The sequence below is a fragment of the Triturus cristatus genome, chromosome 1_1 (assembly GCF_964204655.1).
Source record: "Triturus cristatus chromosome 1_1, aTriCri1.1, whole genome shotgun sequence".
NCBI classification, from domain to species: domain Eukaryota; kingdom Metazoa; phylum Chordata; class Amphibia; order Caudata; family Salamandridae; genus Triturus; species Triturus cristatus.
Window position 1 is genome coordinate 909,125,620 of NC_140579.1, and position 21,226 is coordinate 909,146,845.

Below are 21,226 nucleotides of genomic sequence, written 5' to 3' on the forward strand. Positions count from 1 at the left end.
ACTTCCTTCCATAGGAATCCATTGTGTGTTTTTCACCAGCAAAGTTTCTAAGTGTCCAATTTTGAAACGTACAAATAGTCCTCTAAAATCAGCTGAAATACGAATTCCGATTTACTGACCTGTTATCAGGAGAGAACCCAGGGCTGCATCTTTTAGGCCAGCACTGACCCTTAAAAGTAATTCCAAGCATACTTACCAGTAACTTGTATTTCGTTCCATAGGAATCAATTGTGTGGTTTTCACCAGAAAAGATTTTAAGTGTCCATTTTTGAAACATACACATATTCCTCTAAAATCAGCCGAACTACGAATTTCAATTTACTCACCTGTTATCAGGAGAGAACCCAGTGCTCCATCTTTTAGCCCAGCACTGCCCCTGAAAAGTAATTCTAAGCGTACTTACCAGTAACTTGTATTTCCTTCCATAGGAATCCATTGTGTGGTTTTCACCAGAAGAGTTTCCAAGTGTGCATTTTTGAAACATACAAATATTCCTCTAAAATCAGTTGAACTACGAATTCCGATTTACTCACCTGTTATCAGGAGAGAACCCAGTGCTGCATCTTTTAGAGCAGCACTGAACCTGAAAACTAATTCTAAGCGTACTTACCAGTAACTTGAACTTCCTTTCTTAGGAATCCATTGTGTGGTTTTCACCAGAAAAGTTTCCAAGTGTCCATTTTTGAAATGTACAAATATTCCTCTAAAATCAGCCAAACTACGAATTCCGATTTACTCACCTGTTATCAGGAGAAAACCCAGTGCTACATCTTTTAGACCAGCACTGACCATGAAAAGTAATTTTAAGCGTACTTACCAGTAACTTGTACTTCCTTCCATAGGAATCCATTGTGTGGTTTTCACCAGAAAAGTTTCTAAGTGTCCATTTTTGAAACGTACAAATATTCCTCTAAAATCAGCCGAAATACAAATTCCGATTTACTCACCTGTTATCAGGAGAGAACCCAGGGCTGTATCTTTTAACCCAGCACTGACCCTGAAAAGTAATTCTAAGCGTACTTACCAGTAACTTGTATTTCCTTCCATAGGAATCCATTGTGTGGTTTTCACCAGAAAAGTTTACAAGTGTCCATTTTTGAAACATACAAATATTCCTCTAAAATCAGCCAAACTATGAATTCTGATTTACTCACCTGTTATCAGGAATGAACTCAAGGCTGCATCTTTTAGCCCAGCACTGACCCTGAAATGTAATCCTAATCGTACTTACCAGTAACTTGTGTTTCCTTCCATAGGAATCCATTGTGTGGTTTTCACCAGAAAAGTTTGCAAGTGCCCATTTTTGAAATGTACAAATATTCTTCTAAAATAAGCCGAACTACGAATTCTGATTTACTCACCTGTGATCAGGAGAGAAATCAGGGCTGCATCTTTAAGCCCTGCACTGACCCTGAAAAGTAATTCAAATCGTACTTACCAGTAACTTCTATTTCCTTCAATAGGAATCATTGTGTGGTTTTCACCAGAAAAGTTTCTGAGTGTCCATTTTTGAAACGTACAAATATTCCTCTAAAATCAGCCGAACAACGAATTCCGATGTACTCACCTGTTATCAGGAGAGGACCCAGTGCTGCATCTTTTAGCCCAGCACTGACCCTGAAAAGTAATTCTAAGCATACTTACCAGTAACTTGTATTTCCTTCCATAGGAATCCATTGTGTGGTTTTCACCAGAAAAGTTTCTAAGTGTCCATTTTTTAAACGTACAAATATTCCTCTAAAATCAGCTGAACTACGAATTCCAATTTACTCACCTGTTATCAGGAGAGAACCCAGTGCTGCATCTTTTAGAGTAGCACTGACCCTGAAAAGTAATTCTAAGTGTACTTACCAGTAACTTGTATTTCCTTCCATAGGAATCCATTGTGTGGTTTTCACCAGAAGAGTTTCCAAGTGTCCATTTTTGAAACATACAAATATTCATCTAAAATCAGTTGAACTACGAATTCCGATTTACTCACCTGTTATCAGGAGAGAACCCAGTGCTGCATCTTTTAGAGCAGCACTGACCCTGAAAAGTAATTCTAAGCGTACTTACCAGTAACTTGTACTTCCTTTCTTAGGAATCCATTGTGTGGTTTTGACCAGAAAAGTTTCCAAGTGTCCATTTTTGAAATGTACAAATATTCCTCTAAAATCAGCCAAACTACGAATTCCGATTTACTCACCTGTTATCAGGAGAGAACCCAGGGCTGTATCTTTTAACCCAGCACTGACCCTGAAAAGTAATTCTAAGCGTACTTACCAGTAACTTGTATTTCCTTCCATAGGAATCCATTGTGTGGTTTTCACCAGAAAAGTTTACAAGTGTCCATTTTTGAAACATACAAATATTCCTCTAAAATCAGCCAAACTATGAATTCTGATTTACTCACCTGTTATCAGGAATGAACTCAAGGCTGCATCTTTTAGCCCAGCACTGACCCTGAAATGTAATCCTAATCGTACTTACCAGTAACTTGTGTTTCCTTCCATAGGAATCCATTGTGTGGTTTTCACCAGAAAAGTTTCCAAGTGCCCATTTTTGAAATGTACAAATATTCTTCTAAAATAAGCCGAACTACGAATTCTGATTTACTCACCTGTGATCAGGAGAGAAACCAGGGCTGCATCTTTAAGCCCTGCACTGACCATGAAAAGTAATTCTAAGCGTACTTAACAGTAACTTGTACTTCCTTCCATAGGAATCCATTGTGTGGTTTTCACCAGAAAAGTTTCTAAGTGTCCATTTTTGAAACGTACAAATATTCCTCTAAAATCAGCCGAAATACGAATTCCGATTTAATCACCTGTTATCAGGAGAGAACCCAGGGCTGCGTCTTTTAACCCAGCACTGACCCTGAAAAGTAATTTTAAGCATACTTACCAGTAACTTGTATTTTCTTCCATAGGAATCCATTGTGTGGTTTTCACCAGAAAAGTTTCTAAGTGTCCATTTTTGAAACGTACAAATATTCCTCTAAAATCAGCCGAAATACAAATTCCGATTTACTCACCTGTTATCAGGAGAGAACCCAGGGCTGTATCTTTTAACCCAGCACTGACCCTGAAAAGTAATTCTAAGCGTACTTACCAGTAACTTGTATTTCCTTCCATAGGAATCCATTGTGTGGTTTTCACCAGAAAAGTTTACAAGTGTCCATTTTTGAAACATACAAATATTCCTCTAAAATCAGCCAAACTATGAATTCTGATTTACTCACCTGTTATCAGGAATGAACTCAAGGCTGCATCTTTTAGCCCAGCACTGACCCTGAAATGTAATCCTAATCGTACTTACCAGTAACTTGTGTTTCCTTCCATAGGAATCCATTGTGTGGTTTTCACCAGAAAAGTTTCTAAGTGTCCATGTTTGAAACGTACAAATATTCCTTTAAAATCAGCCGAACTATGAATTCCGATTTAATCAACTGTTATCAGGAATGAACTCAAGGCTGCATCTTTTAGCCCAGCACTGACCCTGAAATGTCATCCTAATCGTACTTACCAGTAACTTGTATTTCCTTCCATAGGAATCCATTGTGTGGTTTTCACCAGAAAAGTTTCCAAGTGCCCATTTTTGAAATGTACAAATATTCTTCTAAAATAAGCCGAACTACGAATTCTGATTTACTCACCTGTGATCAGGAGAGAAACCAGGGCTGCATCTTTAAGCCCTGCACTGACCCTGAAAAGTAATTCAAATCGTACTTACCAGTAACTTCTATTTCCTTCAATAGGAATCATTGTGTGGTTTTCACCAGAAAAGTTTCTGAGTGTCCATTTTTGAAACGTACAAATATTCCTCTAAAATCAGCCGAACAACGAATTCCGATGTACTCACCTGTTATCAGGAGAGGACCCAGTGCTGCATCTTTTAGCCCAGCACTGACCCTGAAAAGTAATTCTAAGCATACTTACCAGTAACTTGTATTTCCTTCCATAGGAATCCATTGTGTGGTTTTCACCAGAAAAGTTTCTAAGTGTCCATTTTTTAAACGTACAAATATTCCTCTAAAATCAGCTGAACTACGAATTCCAATTTACTCACCTGTTATCAGGAGAGAACCCAGTGCTGCATCTTTTAGAGTAGCACTGACCCTGAAAAGTAATTCTAAGTGTACTTACCAGTAACTTGTATTTCCTTCCATAGGAATCCATTGTGTGGTTTTCACCAGAAGAGTTTCCAAGTGTCCATTTTTGAAACATACAAATATTCATCTAAAATCAGTTGAACTACGAATTCCGATTTACTCACCTGTTATCAGGAGAGAACCCAGTGCTGCATCTTTTAGAGCAGCACTGACCCTGAAAAGTAATTCTAAGCGTACTTACCAGTAACTTGTACTTCCTTTCTTAGGAATCCATTGTGTGGTTTTGACCAGAAAAGTTTCCAAGTGTCCATTTTTGAAATGTACAAATATTCCTCTAAAATCAGCCAAACTACGAATTCCGATTTACTCACCTGTTATCAGGAGGGAACCCAGGGCTGTATCTTTTAACCCAGCACTGACCCTGAAAAGTAATTCTAAGCGTACTTACCAGTAACTTGTATTTCCTTCCATAGGAATCCATTGTGTGGTTTTCACCAGAAAAGTTTACAAGTGTCCATTTTTGAAACATACAAATATTCCTCTAAAATCAGCCAAACTACAAATTCCAATTTACTCACCTGTTATCAGGAGAGACCCCAGTGCTGCATCTTTTAGAGCAGCACTGACCGTGAAAAGTAATTCTAAGCGTACATACCTGTCACTTGTACTTCCTTCCATAGGAATCCATTGTGTGTTTTTCACCAGCAAAGTTTCTAAGTGTCCAATTTTGAAACGTACAAATAGTCCTCTAAAATCAGCTGAAATACGAATTCCGATTTACTGACCTGTTATCAGGAGAGAACCCAGGGCTGCATCTTTTAGCCCAGCACTGACCCTTAAAAGTAATTCCAAGCATACTTACCAGTAACTTGTATTTCGTTCCATAGGAATCAATTGTGTGGTTTTCACCAGAAAAGATTTTAAGTGTCCATTTTTGAAACATACACATATTCCTCTAAAATCAGCCGAACTACGAATTTCAATTTACTCACCTGTTATCAGGAGAGAACCCAGTGCTCCATCTTTTAGCCCAGCACTGCCCCTGAAAAGTAATTCTAAGCGTACTTACCAGTAACTTGTATTTCCTTCCATAGGAATCCATTGTGTGGTTTTCACCAGAAGAGTTTCCAAGTGTCCATTTTTGAAACATACAAATATTCCTCTAAAATCAGTTGAACTACGAATTCCGATTTACTCACCTGTTATCAGGAGAGAACCCAGTGCTGCATCTTTTAGAGCAGCACTGACACTGAAAAGTAATTCTAAGAGTACTTACCAGTAACTTGAACTTCCTTTCTTAGGAATCCATTGTGTGGTTTTCACCAGAAAAGTTTCCAAGTGTCCATTTTTGAAATGTACAAATATTCCTCTAAAATCAGCCAAACTACGAATTCCGATTTACTCACCTGTTATCAGGAGAAAACCCAGTGCTACATCTTTTAGACCAGCACTGACCATGAAAAGTAATTTTAAGCATACTTACCAGTAACTTGTATTTCCTTCCATAGGAATCCATTGTGTGGTTTTCACCAGAAAAGTTTCTAAGTGTCCATTTTTGAAACGTACAAATATTCCTCTAAAATCAGCCAAACTACGAATTCCAATTTACTCACCTGTTATCAGGAGAGAACCCAGTGCTGCATCTTTTAGAGCAGCACTGACCCTGAAAAGTAATTCTAAGCGTACTTACCAGTAACTTGTATTTCCTTCCATAGGAATCCATTGTGTGGTTTTCACCAGAAAAGTTTCCAAGTGTCCATTTTTGAAACGTACAAATATTCCTCTAAAATCAGCCGAACTATGAATTCTGATTTACTCACCTGTTATCAGGAATGAACTCAAGGCTGCATCTTTTAGCCCAGCACTGACCCTGAAATGTAATCCTAATCGTACTTACCAGTAACTTGTATTTCCTTCCATAGGAATCCATTGTGTGGTTTTCACCAGAAAAGTTTCCAAGTGCCCATTTTTGAAATGTACAAATATTCTTCTAAAATAAGCCGAACTACAAATTCTGATTTACTGACCTGTGATCAGGAGAGAAACCAGGGCTGCATCTTTTAGCCCAGCACTGCCCCTGAAAAGTAATTCTAAGTGTACTTACCAGTAACTTGTATTTCCTTCCATAGGAATCCATTGCGTTGTTTTCACCAGAAGAGTTTCCAAGGGTCCATTTTTGAAACATACAAATATTCCTCTAAAATCAGTTGAACTACGAATTCCGATTTACTCACCTGTTATCAGGAGAGAACCCAGTGCTGCATCTTTAAGAGCAGCACTGACCCTGAAAAGTAATTCTAAGCGTACTTACAAGTAACTTGTACTTCCTTTCTTAGGAATCCATTGTGTGGTTTTGACCAGAAAAGTTTCCAAGTGTCCATTTTTGAAATGTACAAATATTCCTTTAAAATCAGCCAAACTACGAATTCCGATTTACTCACCTGTTATCAGGAGAAAACCCAGTGCTGCATCTTTTAGACCAGCACTGACCATGAAAAGTAATTCTAAGCGTACTTACCAGTAACTTGTACTTCCTTCCATAGGAATCCATTGTGTGGTTTTCACCAGAAAAGTTTCTAAGTGTCCACTTTTGAAACGTACAAATATTCCTCTAAAATCAGCCGAAATACGAATTCCGATTTACTCACCTGTTATCAGGAGAGAACCCAGGGCTGCATCTTTTAACCCAGCACTGACCCTGAAAAGTAATTCTAAGCATACTTACCAGTAACTTGTATTTCCTTCCATAGGAATCCATTGTGTGGTTTTCACCAGAAAAGTTTCTAAGTGTCCATTTTTGAAACGTACAAATATTCCTCTAAAATCAGCCAAACTACAAATTCCAATTTACTCACCTGTTATCAGGAGAGAACCCAGTGCTGCATCTTTTAGAGCAGCACTGACCCTGAAAAGTAATTCTAAGCGTACTTACCAGTAACTTGTATTTCCTTCCATAGGAATCCATTGTGTGGTTTTCACCAGAAAAGTGTCCAAGTGTCCATTTTTGAAACGTACAAATATTCCTTTAAAATCAGCCGAACTATGAATTCCGATTTAATCAACTGTTATCAGGAATGAACTCAAGGCTGCATCTTTTAGCCCAGCACTGACCCTGAAATGTCATCCTAATCGTACTTACCAGTAACTTGTATTTCCTTCCATAGGAATCCATTGTGTGGTTTTCACCAGAAAAGTTTCCAAGTGCCCATTTTTGAAATGTACAAATATTCTTCTAAAATCAGCTGAACTACGAATTCCAATTTAATCACCTGTGATCAGGAGAGAAAGCAGGGCTGCATCTTTAAGCCCTGCACTGACCCTGAAAAGTAATTCAAATCATACTTACCAGTAACTTGTATTTCCTTCAATAGGTATCATTGTGTGGTTTTCACCAGAAAAGTTTCTGAGTGTCCATTTTCTGAAACGTACAAATATTCCTCTAAAATCAGTCGAACTACGAATTCCGATTTACTCACCTGTTATCAGGAGAGAACCCAGTGCTGCATCTTTTAGAGCAGCGCTGACCCTGAAAAGTAATTCTAAGTGTACTTACCAGTAACTTGTATTTCCTTCCATAGTAATCAATTGTGTGGTTTTCACCAGAAAAGTTTCTAAGTGTCAATTTTTGTAATGTACAAATATTCCTCTAAAATCAGCAGAACTCTGAATTCCGATTTACTCACCTGTTATCAGGAGAGAACCCAGTGCTGCAAATTTTAGCCCAGCACTGACCCTGAAAAGTAATTCTAAGTGTACTCACCAGTTACTTGTATTTCCTTCCATAGGAATCCATTGTGTGGTTTTTACCAGAAAAGTGTCCAAGTGTCCATTTTTGAAACATACACATATTCCTCTAAAATCAGTTGAACTACGAATTCCGATTTACTCACCTGTTATCAGGAGAGACCCCAGTGCTGCATCTTTTAGAGCAGCACTGACCGTGAAAAGTAATTCTAAGCGTACATACCTGTCACTTGTACTTCCTTCCATAGGAATCCATTGTGTGTTTTTCACCAGCAAAGTTTCTAAGTGTCCAATTTTGAAACGTACAAATAGTCCTCTAAAATCAGCTGAAATACGAATTCCGATTTACTGACCTGTTATCAGGAGAGAACCCAGGGCTGCATCTTTTAGGCCAGCACTGACCCTTAAAAGTAATTCCAAGCATACTTACCAGTAACTTGTATTTCGTTCCATAGGAATCAATTGTGTGGTTTTCACCAGAAAAGATTTTAAGTGTCCATTTTTGAAACATACACATATTCCTCTAAAATCAGCCGAACTACGAATTTCAATTTACTCACCTGTTATCAGGAGAGAACCCAGTGCTCCATCTTTTAGCCCAGCACTGCCCCTGAAAAGTAATTCTAAGCGTACTTACCAGTAACTTGTATTTCCTTCCATAGGAATCCATTGTGTGGTTTTCACCAGAAGAGTTTCCAAGTGTGCATTTTTGAAACATACAAATATTCCTCTAAAATCAGTTGAACTACGAATTCCGATTTACTCACCTGTTATCAGGAGAGAACCCAGTGCTGCATCTTTTAGAGCAGCACTGACCCTGAAAAGTAATTCTAAGCGTACTTACCAGTAACTTGAACTTCCTTTCTTAGGAATCCATTGTGTGGTTTTCACCAGAAAAGTTTCCAAGTGTCCATTTTTGAAATGTACAAATATTCCTCTAAAATCAGCCAAACTACGAATTCCGATTTACTCACCTGTTATCAGGAGAAAACCCAGTGCTACATCTTTTAGACCAGCACTGACCATGAAAAGTAATTTTAAGCGTACTTACCAGTAACTTGTACTTCCTTCCATAGGAATCCATTGTGTGGTTTTCACCAGAAAAGTTTCTAAGTGTCCATTTTTGAAACGTACAAATATTCCTCTAAAATCAGCCGAAATACAAATTCCGATTTACTCACCTGTTATCAGGAGAGAACCCAGGGCTGTATCTTTTAACCCAGCACTGACCCTGAAAAGTAATTCTAAGCGTACTTACCAGTAACTTGTATTTCCTTCCATAGGAATCCATTGTGTGGTTTTCACCAGAAAAGTTTACAAGTGTCCATTTTTGAAACATACAAATATTCCTCTAAAATCAGCCAAACTATGAATTCTGATTTACTCACCTGTTATCAGGAATGAACTCAAGGCTGCATCTTTTAGCCCAGCACTGACCCTGAAATGTAATCCTAATCGTACTTACCAGTAACTTGTGTTTCCTTCCATAGGAATCCATTGTGTGGTTTTCACCAGAAAAGTTTGCAAGTGCCCATTTTTGAAATGTACAAATATTCTTCTAAAATAAGCCGAACTACGAATTCTGATTTACTCACCTGTGATCAGGAGAGAAATCAGGGCTGCATCTTTAATGCCCTGCACTGACCCTGAAAAGTAATTCAAATCGTACTTACCAGTAACTTCTATTTCCTTCAATAGGAATCATTGTGTGGTTTTCACCAGAAAAGTTTCTGAGTGTCCATTTTTGAAACGTACAAATATTCCTCTAAAATCAGCCAAACAACGAATTCCGATGTACTCACCTGTTATCAGGAGAGGACCCAGTGCTGCATCTTTTAGCCCAGCACTGACCCTGAAAAGTAATTCTAAGCATACTTACCAGTAACTTGTATTTCCTTCCATAGGAATCCATTGTGTGGTTTTCACCAGAAAAGTTTCTAAGTGTCCATTTTTTAAACGTACAAATATTCCTCTAAAATCAGCTGAACTACGAATTCCAATTTACTCACCTGTTATCAGGAGAGAACCCAGTGCTGCATCTTTTAGAGTAGCACTGACCCTGAAAAGTAATTCTAAGTGTACTTACCAGTAACTTGTATTTCCTTCCATAGGAATCCATTGTGTGGTTTTCACCAGAAGAGTTTCCAAGTGTCCATTTTTGAAACATACAAATATTCATCTAAAATCAGTTGAACTACGAATTCCGATTTACTCACCTGTTATCAGGAGAGAACCCAGTGCTGCATCTTTTAGAGCAGCACTGACCCTGAAAAGTAATTCTAAGCGTACTTACCAGTAACTTGTACTTCCTTTCTTAGGAATCCATTGTGTGGTTTTGACCAGAAAAGTTTCCAAGTGTCCATTTTTGAAACGTACAAATATTCCTCTAAAATCAGCCGAAATACAAATTCCGATTTACTCACCTGTTATCAGGAGAGAACCCAGGGCTGTATCTTTTAACCCAGCACTGACCCTGAAAAGTAATTCTAAGCGTACTTACCAGTAACTTGTATTTCCTTCCATAGGAATCCATTGTGTGGTTTTCACCAGAAAAGTTTACAAGTGTCCATTTTTGAAACATACAAATATTCCTCTAAAATCAGCCAAACTATGAATTCTGATTTACTCACCTGTTATCAGGAATGAACTCAAGGCTGCATCTTTTAGCCCAGCACTGACCCTGAAATGTAATCCTAATCGTACTTACCAGTAACTTGTGTTTCCTTCCATAGGAATCCATTGTGTGGTTTTCACCAGAAAAGTTTGCAAGTGCCCATTTTTGAAATGTACAAATATTCTTCTAAAATAAGCCGAACTACGAATTCTGATTTACTCACCTGTGATCAGGAGAGAAATCAGGGCTGCATCTTTAAGCCCTGCACTGACCCTGAAAAGTAATTCAAATCGTACTTACCAGTAACTTCTATTTCCTTCAATAGGAATCATTGTGTGGTTTTCACCAGAAAAGTTTCTGAGTGTCCATTTTTGAAACGTTCAAATATTCCTCTAAAATCAGCCGAACAACGAATTCCGATGTACTCACCTGTTATCAGGAGAGGACCCAGTGCTGCATCTTTTAGCCCAGCACTGACCCTGAAAAGTAATTCTAAGCATACTTACCAGTAACTTGTATTTCCTTCCATAGGAATCCATTGTGTGGTTTTCACCAGAAAAGTTTCTAAGTGTCCATTTTTTAAACGTACAAATATTCCTCTAAAATCAGCTGAACTACGAATTCCAATTTACTCACCTGTTATCAGGAGAGAACCCAGTGCTGCATCTTTTAGAGTAGCACTGACCCTGAAAAGTAATTCTAAGTGTACTTACCAGTAACTTGTATTTCCTTCCATAGGAATCCATTGTGTGGTTTTCACCAGAAGAGTTTCCAAGTGTCCATTTTTGAAACATACAAATATTCATCTAAAATCAGTTGAACTACGAATTCCGATTTACTCACCTGTTATCAGGAGAGAACCCAGTGCTGCATCTTTTAGAGCAGCACTGACCCTGAAAAGTAATTCTAAGCGTACTTACCAGTAACTTGTACTTCCTTTCTTAGGAATCCATTGTGTGGTTTTGACCAGAAAAGTTTCCAAGTGTCCATTTTTGAAATGTACAAATATTCCTCTAAAATCAGCCAAACTACGAATTCCGATTTACTCACCTGTTATCAGGAGAGAACCCAGGGCTGTATCTTTTAACCCAGCACTGACCCTGAAAAGTAATTCTAAGCGTACTTACCAGTAACTTGTATTTCCTTCCATAGGAATCCATTGTGTGGTTTTCACCAGAAAAGTTTACAAGTGTCCATTTTTGAAACATACAAATATTCCTCTAAAATCAGCCAAACTATGAATTCTGATTTACTCACCTGTTATCAGGAATGAACTCAAGGCTGCATCTTTTAGCCCAGCACTGACCCTGAAATGTAATCCTAATCGTACTTACCAGTAACTTGTGTTTCCTTCCATAGGAATCCATTGTGTGGTTTTCACCAGAAAAGTTTCCAAGTGCCCATTTTTGAAATGTACAAATATTCTTCTAAAATAAGCCGAACTACGAATTCTGATTTACTCACCTGTGATCAGGAGAGAAACCAGGGCTGCATCTTTAAGCCCTGCACTGACCATGAAAAGTAATTCTAAGCGTACTTAACAGTAACTTGTACTTCCTTCCATAGGAATCCATTGTGTGGTTTTCACCAGAAAAGTTTCTAAGTGTCCATTTTTGAAACGTACAAATATTCCTCTAAAATCAGCCGAAATACGAATTCCGATTTAATCACCTGTTATCAGGAGAGAACCCAGGGCTGCGTCTTTTAACCCAGCACTGACCCTGAAAAGTAATTTTAAGCATACTTACCAGTAACTTGTATTTTCTTCCATAGGAATCCATTGTGTGGTTTTCACCAGAAAAGTTTCTAAGTGTCCATTTTTGAAACGTACAAATATTCCTCTAAAATCAGCCGAAATACAAATTCCGATTTACTCACCTGTTATCAGGAGAGAACCCAGGGCTGTATCTTTTAACCCAGCACTGACCCTGAAAAGTAATTCTAAGCGTACTTACCAGTAACTTGTATTTCCTTCCATAGGAATCCATTGTGTGGTTTTCACCAGAAAAGTTTACAAGTGTCCATTTTTGAAACATACAAATATTCCTCTAAAATCAGCCAAACTATGAATTCTGATTTACTCACCTGTTATCAGGAATGAACTCAAGGCTGCATCTTTTAGCCCAGCACTGACCCTGAAATGTAATCCTAATCGTACTTACCAGTAACTTGTGTTTCCTTCCATAGGAATCCATTGTGTGGTTTTCACCAGAAAAGTTTGCAAGTGCCCATTTTTGAAATGTACAAATATTCTTCTAAAATAAGCCGAACTACGAATTCTGATTTACTCACCTGTGATCAGGAGAGAAATCAGGGCTGCATCTTTAATGCCCTGCACTGACCCTGAAAAGTAATTCAAATCGTACTTACCAGTAACTTCTATTTCCTTCAATAGGAATCATTGTGTGGTTTTCACCAGAAAAGTTTCTGAGTGTCCATTTTTGAAACGTACAAATATTCCTCTAAAATCAGCCAAACAACGAATTCCGATGTACTCACCTGTTATCAGGAGAGGACCCAGTGCTGCATCTTTTAGCCCAGCACTGACCCTGAAAAGTAATTCTAAGCATACTTACCAGTAACTTGTATTTCCTTCCATAGGAATCCATTGTGTGGTTTTCACCAGAAAAGTTTCTAAGTGTCCATTTTTTAAACGTACAAATATTCCTCTAAAATCAGCTGAACTACGAATTCCAATTTACTCACCTGTTATCAGGAGAGAACCCAGTGCTGCATCTTTTAGAGTAGCACTGACCCTGAAAAGTAATTCTAAGTGTACTTACCAGTAACTTGTATTTCCTTCCATAGGAATCCATTGTGTGGTTTTCACCAGAAGAGTTTCCAAGTGTCCATTTTTGAAACATACAAATATTCATCTAAAATCAGTTGAACTACGAATTCCGATTTACTCACCTGTTATCAGGAGAGAACCCAGTGCTGCATCTTTTAGAGCAGCACTGACCCTGAAAAGTAATTCTAAGCGTACTTACCAGTAACTTGTACTTCCTTTCTTAGGAATCCATTGTGTGGTTTTGACCAGAAAAGTTTCCAAGTGTCCATTTTTGAAATGTACAAATATTCCTCTAAAATCAGCCAAACTACGAATTCCGATTTACTCACCTGTTATCAGGAGAGAACCCAGGGCTGTATCTTTTAACCCAGCACTGACCCTGAAAAGTAATTCTAAGCGTACTTACCAGTAACTTGTATTTCCTTCCATAGGAATCCATTGTGTGGTTTTCACCAGAAAAGTTTACAAGTGTCCATTTTTGAAACATACAAATATTCCTCTAAAATCAGCCAAACTATGAATTCTGATTTACTCACCTGTTATCAGGAATGAACTCAAGGCTGCATCTTTTAGCCCAGCACTGACCCTGAAATGTAATCCTAATCGTACTTACCAGTAACTTGTGTTTCCTTCCATAGGAATCCATTGTGTGGTTTTCACCAGAAAAGTTTCCAAGTGCCCATTTTTGAAATGTACAAATATTCTTCTAAAATAAGCCGAACTACGAATTCTGATTTACTCACCTGTGATCAGGAGAGAAACCAGGGCTGCATCTTTAAGCCCTGCACTGACCATGAAAAGTAATTCTAAGCGTACTTAACAGTAACTTGTACTTCCTTCCATAGGAATCCATTGTGTGGTTTTCACCAGAAAAGTTTCTAAGTGTCCATTTTTGAAACGTACAAATATTCCTCTAAAATCAGCCGAAATACGAATTCCGATTTAATCACCTGTTATCAGGAGAGAACCCAGGGCTGCGTCTTTTAACCCAGCACTGACCCTGAAAAGTAATTATAAGCATACTTACCAGTAACTTGTATTTTCTTCCATAGGAATCCATTGTGTGGTTTTCACCAGAAAAGTTTCTAAGTGTCCATTTTTGAAACGTACAAATATTCCTCTAAAATCAGCCGAACTACGAATTCCAATTTACTCACCTGTTATCAGGAGAGAACCCAGTGCTGCATCTTTTAGATCAGCACTGACCCTGAAAAGTAATTCTAAGCGTACTTACCAGTAACTTGTATTTCCTTCCTTAGGAATCCATTGTGTGGTTTTCACCAGAAAAGTTTCCAAGTGTCCATTTTTGAAACGTACAAATATTCCTCTAAAATCAGCCAAACTATGAATTCTGATGTACTCACCTGTTATCAGGAATGAACTCAAGGCTGCATCTTTTAGCCCAGCACTGACCCTGAAATGTAATCCTAATCGTACTTACCAGTAACTTGTATTTCCTTCCATAGGAATCCATTGTGTGGTTTTCACCAGAAAAGTTTCCAAGTGCCCATTTTTGAAATGTACAAATATTCTTCTAAAATAAGCCGAACTACGAATTCTGATTTACTCACCTGTGATCAGGAGAGAAACCAGGGCTGCATCTTTAAGCCCTGCACTGACCCTGAAAAGTAATTCAAATCGTACTTACCAGTAACTTCTATTTCCTTCAATAGGAATCATTGTGTGGTTTTCACCAGAAAAGTTTCTGAGTGTCCATTTTTGAAACGTACAAATATTCCTCTAAAATCAGCCGAACAACGAATTCTGATTTACTCACCTGTTATCAGGAGAGGACCCAGTGCTGCATATGTTAGCCCAGCACTGACCCTGAAAAGTAATTCTAAGCATACTTACCAGTAACTTGTATTTCCTTCCATAGGAATCCATTGTGTGGTTTTCACCAGAAAAGTTTCTAAGTGTCCATTTTTTAAACGTACAAATATTCCTCTAAAATCAGCTGAACTACGAATTCCAATTTACTCACCTGTTATCAGGAGAGAACCCAGTGCTGCATCTTTTAGAGTAGCACTGACCCTGAAAAGTAATTCTAAGTGTACTTACCAGTAACTTCTATTTCCTTCCATAGGAATCCATTGTGTGGTTTTCACCAGAAGAGTTTCTGAGTGTCCATTTTTGAAACGTACAAATATTCCTCTAAAATCAGCCGAACTACGAATTCCAATTTACTCACCTGTTATCAGGAGAGAACCCAGGGCTGCATCTTTAAGCCCTGCACTGACCATGAAAAGTAATTCTAAGCGTACTTAACAGTAACTTGTACTTCCTTCCATAGGAATCCATTGTGTGGTTTTCACCAGAAAAGTTTCTAAGTGTCCATTTTTGAAACGTACAAATATTCCTCTAAAATCAGCCGAAATACGAATTCCGATTTAATCACCTGTTATCAGGAGAGAACCCAGGGCTGCGTCTTTTAACCCAGCACTGACCCTGAAAAGTAACTATAAGCATACTTACCAGTAACTTGTATTTTCTTCCATAGGAATCCATTGTGTGGTTTTCACCAGAAAAGTTTCTAAGTGTCCATTTTTGAAACGTACAAATATTCCTCTAAAATCAGCCGAAATACAAATTCCGATTTACTCACCTGTTATCAGGAGAGAACCCAGGGCTGTATCTTTTAACCCAGCACTGACCCTGAAAAGTAATTCTAAGCGTACTTACCAGTAACTTGTATTTCCTTCCATAGGAATCCATTGTGTGGTTTTCACCAGAAAAGTTTACAAGTGTCCATTTTTGAAACATACAAATATTCCTCTAAAATCAGCCAAACTATGAATTCTGATTTACTCACCTGTTATCAGGAATGAACTCAAGGCTGCATCTTTTAGCCCAGCACTGACCCTGAAATGTAATCCTAATCGTACTTACCAGTAACTTGTGTTTCCTTCCATAGGAATCCATTGTGTGGTTTTCACCAGAAAAGTTTGCAAGTGCCCATTTTTGAAATGTACAAATATTCTTCTAAAATAAGCCGAACTACGAATTCTGATTTACTCACCTGTGATCAGGAGAGAAATCAGGGCTGCATCTTTAATGCCCTGCACTGACCCTGAAAAGTAATTCAAATCGTACTTACCAGTAACTTCTATTTCCTTCAATAGGAATCATTGTGTGGTTTTCACCAGAAAAGTTTCTGAGTGTCCATTTTTGAAACGTACAAATATTCCTCTAAAATCAGCCAAACAACGAATTCCGATGTACTCACCTGTTATCAGGAGAGGACCCAGTGCTGCATCTTTTAGCCCAGCACTGACCCTGAAAAGTAATTCTAAGCATACTTACCAGTAACTTGTATTTCCTTCCATAGGAATCCATTGTGTGGTTTTCACCAGAAAAGTTTCTAAGTGTCCATTTTTTAAACGTACAAATATTCCTCTAAAATCAGCTGAACTACGAATTCCAATTTACTCACCTGTTATCAGGAGAGAACCCAGTGCTGCATCTTTTAGAGTAGCACTGACCCTGAAAAGTAATTCTAAGTGTACTTACCAGTAACTTGTATTTCCTTCCATAGGAATCCATTGTGTGGTTTTCACCAGAAGAGTTTCCAAGTGTCCATTTTTGAAACATACAAATATTCATCTAAAATCAGTTGAACTACGAATTCCGATTTACTCACCTGTTATCAGGAGAGAACCCAGTGCTGCATCTTTTAGAGCAGCACTGACCCTGAAAAGTAATTCTAAGCGTACTTACCAGTAACTTGTACTTCCTTTCTTAGGAATCCATTGTGTGGTTTTGACCAGAAAAGTTTCCAAGTGTCCATTTTTGAAATGTACAAATATTCCTCTAAAATCAGCCAAACTACGAATTCCGATTTACTCACCTGTTATCAGGAGAGAACCCAGGGCTGTATCTTTTAACCCAGCACTGACCCTGAAAAGTAATTCTAAGCGTACTTACCAGTAACTTGTATTTCCTTCCATAGGAATCCATTGTGTGGTTTTCACCAGAAAAGTTTACAAGTGTCCATTTTTGAAACATACAAATATTCCTCTAAAATCAGCCAAACTATGAATTCTGATTTACTCACCTGTTATCAGGAATGAACTCAAGGCTGCATCTTTTAGCCCAGCACTGACCCTGAAATGTAATCCTAATCGTACTTACCAGTAACTTGTGTTTCCTTCCATAGGAATCCATTGTGTGGTTTTCACCAGAAAAGTTTCCAAGTGCCCATTTTTGAAATGTACAAATATTCTTCTAAAATAAGCCGAACTACGAATTCTGATTTACTCACCTGTGATCAGGAGAGAAACCAGGGCTGCATCTTTAAGCCCTGCACTGACCATGAAAAGTAATTCTAAGCGTACTTAACAGTAACTTGTACTTCCTTCCATAGGAATCCATTGTGTGGTTTTCACCAGAAAAGTTTCTAAGTGTCCATTTTTGAAACGTACAAATATTCCTCTAAAATCAGCCGAAATACGAATTCCGATTTAATCACCTGTTATCAGGAGAGAACCCAGGGCTGCGTCTTTTAACCCAGCACTGACCCTGAAAAGTAATTATAAGCATACTTACCAGTAACTTGTATTTTCTTCCATAGGAATCCATTGTGTGGTTTTCACCAGAAAAGTTTCTAAGTGTCCATTTTTGAAACGTACAAATATTCCTCTAAAATCAGCCGAACTACGAATTCCAATTTACTCACCTGTTATCAGGAGAGAACCCAGTGCTGCATCTTTTAGATCAGCACTGACCCTGAAAAGTAATTCTAAGCGTACTTACCAGTAACTTGTATTTCCTTCCTTAGGAATCCATTGTGTGGTTTTCACCAGAAAAGTTTCCAAGTGTCCATTTTTGAAACGTACAAATATTCCTCTAAAATCAGCCAAACTATGAATTCTGATGTACTCACCTGTTATCAGGAATGAACTCAAGGCTGCATCTTTTAGCCCAGCACTGACCCTGAAATGTAATCCTAATCGTACTTACCAGTAACTTGTATTTCCTTCCATAGGAATCCATTGTGTGGTTTTCACCAGAAAAGTTTCCAAGTGCCCATTTTTGAAATGTACAAATATTCTTCTAAAATAAGCCGAACTACGAATTCTGATTTACTCACCTGTGATCAGGAGAGAAACCAGGGCTGCATCTTTAAGCCCTGCACTGACCCTGAAAAGTAATTCAAATCGTACTTACCAGTAACTTCTATTTCCTTCAATAGGAATCATTGTGTGGTTTTCACCAGAAAAGTTTCTGAGTGTCCATTTTTGAAACGTACAAATATTCCTCTAAAATCAGCCGAACAACGAATTCTGATTTACTCACCTGTTATCAGGAGAGGACCCAGTGCTGCATATGTTAGCCCAGCACTGACCCTGAAAAGTAATTCTAAGCATACTTACCAGTAACTTGTATTTCCTTCCATAGGAATCCATTGTGTGGTTTTCACCAGAAAAGTTTCTAAGTGTCCATTTTTTAAACGTACAAATATTCCTCTAAAATCAGCTGAACTACGAATTCCAATTTACTCACCTGTTATCAGGAGAGAACCCAGTGCTGCATCTTTTAGAGTAGCACTGACCCTGAAAAGTAATTCTAAGTGTACTTACCAGTAACTTCTATTTCCTTCCATAGGAATCCATTGTGTGGTTTTCACCAGAAGAGTTTCTGAGTGTCCATTTTTGAAACGTACAAATATTCCTCTAAAATCAGCCGAACTACGAATTCCAATTTACTCACCTGTTATCAGGAGAGAACCCAGGGCTGCATCTTTAAGCCCTGCACTGACCATGAAAAGTAATTCTAAGCGTACTTAACAGTAACTTGTACTTCCTTCCATAGGAATCCATTGTGTGGTTTTCACCAGAAAAGTTTCTAAGTGTCCATTTTTGAAACGTACAAATATTCCTCTAAAATCAGCCGAAATACGAATTCCGATTTAATCACCTGTTATCAGGAGAGAACCCAGGGCTGCGTCTTTTAACCCAGCACTGACCCTGAAAAGTAACTATAAGCATACTTACCAGTAACTTGTATTTTCTTCCATAGGAATCCATTGTGTGGTTTTCACCAGAAAAGTTTCTAAGTGTCCATTTTTGAAAAGTACAAATATTCCTCTAAAATCAGCCGAACTACGAATTCCAATTTACTCACCTGTTATCAGGAGAGAACCCAGTGCTGCATCTTTTAGATCAGCACTGACCCTGAAAAGTAATTCTAAGCGTACTTACCAGTAACTTGTATTTCCTTCCTTAGGAATCCATTGTGTGGTTTTCACCAGAAAAGTTTCCAAGTGTCCATTTTTGAAACGTACAAATATTCCTCTAAAATCAGCCAAACTATGAATTCTGATGTACTCACCTGTTATCAGGAATGAACTCAAGGCTGCATCTTTTAGCCCAGCACTGACCCTGAAATGTAATCCTAATCGTACTTACCAGTAACTTGTATTTCCTTCCATAGGAATCCATTGTGTGGTTTTCACCAGAAAAGTTTCCAAGTGCCCATTTTTGAAATGTACAAATATTCTTCTAAAATAAGCCGAACTACGAATTCTGATTTACTCACCTGTGATCAGGAGAGAAACCAGGGCTGCATCTTTAAGCCCTGCACTGACCCTGAAAAGTAATTCAAATCGTACTTACCAGTAACTTCTATTTCCTTCAATAGGAATCATTGTGTGGTTTTCACCAGAAAAGTTTCCAAGTGCCCATTTTTGAAATGTACAAATATTCTTCTAAAATAAGCCGAACTACGAATTCTGATTTACTCACCTGTTATCAGGAGAGGACCCAGTGCTGCATATGTTAGCCCAGCACTGACCCTGAAAAGTAATTCTAAGCATACTTACCAGTAACTTGTATTTCCTTCCATAGGAATCCATTGTGTGGTTTTCACCAGAAAAGTTTCTAAGTGTCCATTTTTTAAACGTACAAATATTCCTCTAAAATCAGCTGAACTACGAATTCCAATTTACTCACCTGTTATCAGGAGAGAACCCAGTGCTGCATCTTTTAGAGTAGCACTGACCCTGAAAAGTAATTCTAAGTGTACTTACCAGTAACTTCTATTTCCTTCCATAGGAATCCATTGTGTGGTTTTCACCAGAAGAGTTTCTGAGTGTCCATTTTTGAAACGTACAAATATTCCTCTAAAATCAGCCGAACTACGAATTCCAATTTACTCACCTGTTATCAGGAGAGAACCCAGTGCTGCATCTTTTAGAGCAGCACTGACCCTGAAAAGTAATTCTAAGCGTATTTACCAGTAACTTGTATTTCCTTCCATAGGAATCCATTACGTGGTTTTCACCAGAAAAGTTTCCAAGTGTCCATTTTTGAAACGTACAAATATTACTCTAAAATCAGCCGAACTATGAATTCCGATTTACTCACCTGTTATCAGGAATGAACTCAAGGCTGCATCTTTTAGCCCAGCAGACCCTGAAATGTAATCCTAATCGTACTTACCAGTAACTTGTATTTCCTTCCATAGGAATCCATTCTGTGGTTTTCACCAGAAAAGTTTCCAAGTGTCCATTTTTGAAATGTACAAATATTCTTCTAAAATCAGCCGAACTACGAATTCTGATTTACTCACCTGTTATCAGGAGAGAAACCAGGGCTGCATCTTTAAGACCTGCACTGACCCTGAAAAGTAATTCAAATCGTACTTACCAGTAACTTGTATTTCCTTCCATAGGAATCCATTCTGTGGTTTTCACCAGAAAAGTTTCCAAGTTTCCATTTTTGAAATGTACAAATATTCTTCTAAAATCAGCCGAACTACGAATTCTGATTTACTCACCTGTGATCAGGAGAGAAACCAGGGCTGCATCTTTAAGCCCTGCACTGACCCTGAAAAGTAATTCAAATCGTACTTACCAGTAACTTCTATTTCCTTCAATAGGAATCATTGTGTGGTTTTCACCAGAAAAGTTTCTGAGTGTCCATTTTTGAAATGTACAAATATTCCTCTAAAATCAGCCAAACTACGAATTCCGATTTACTCACCT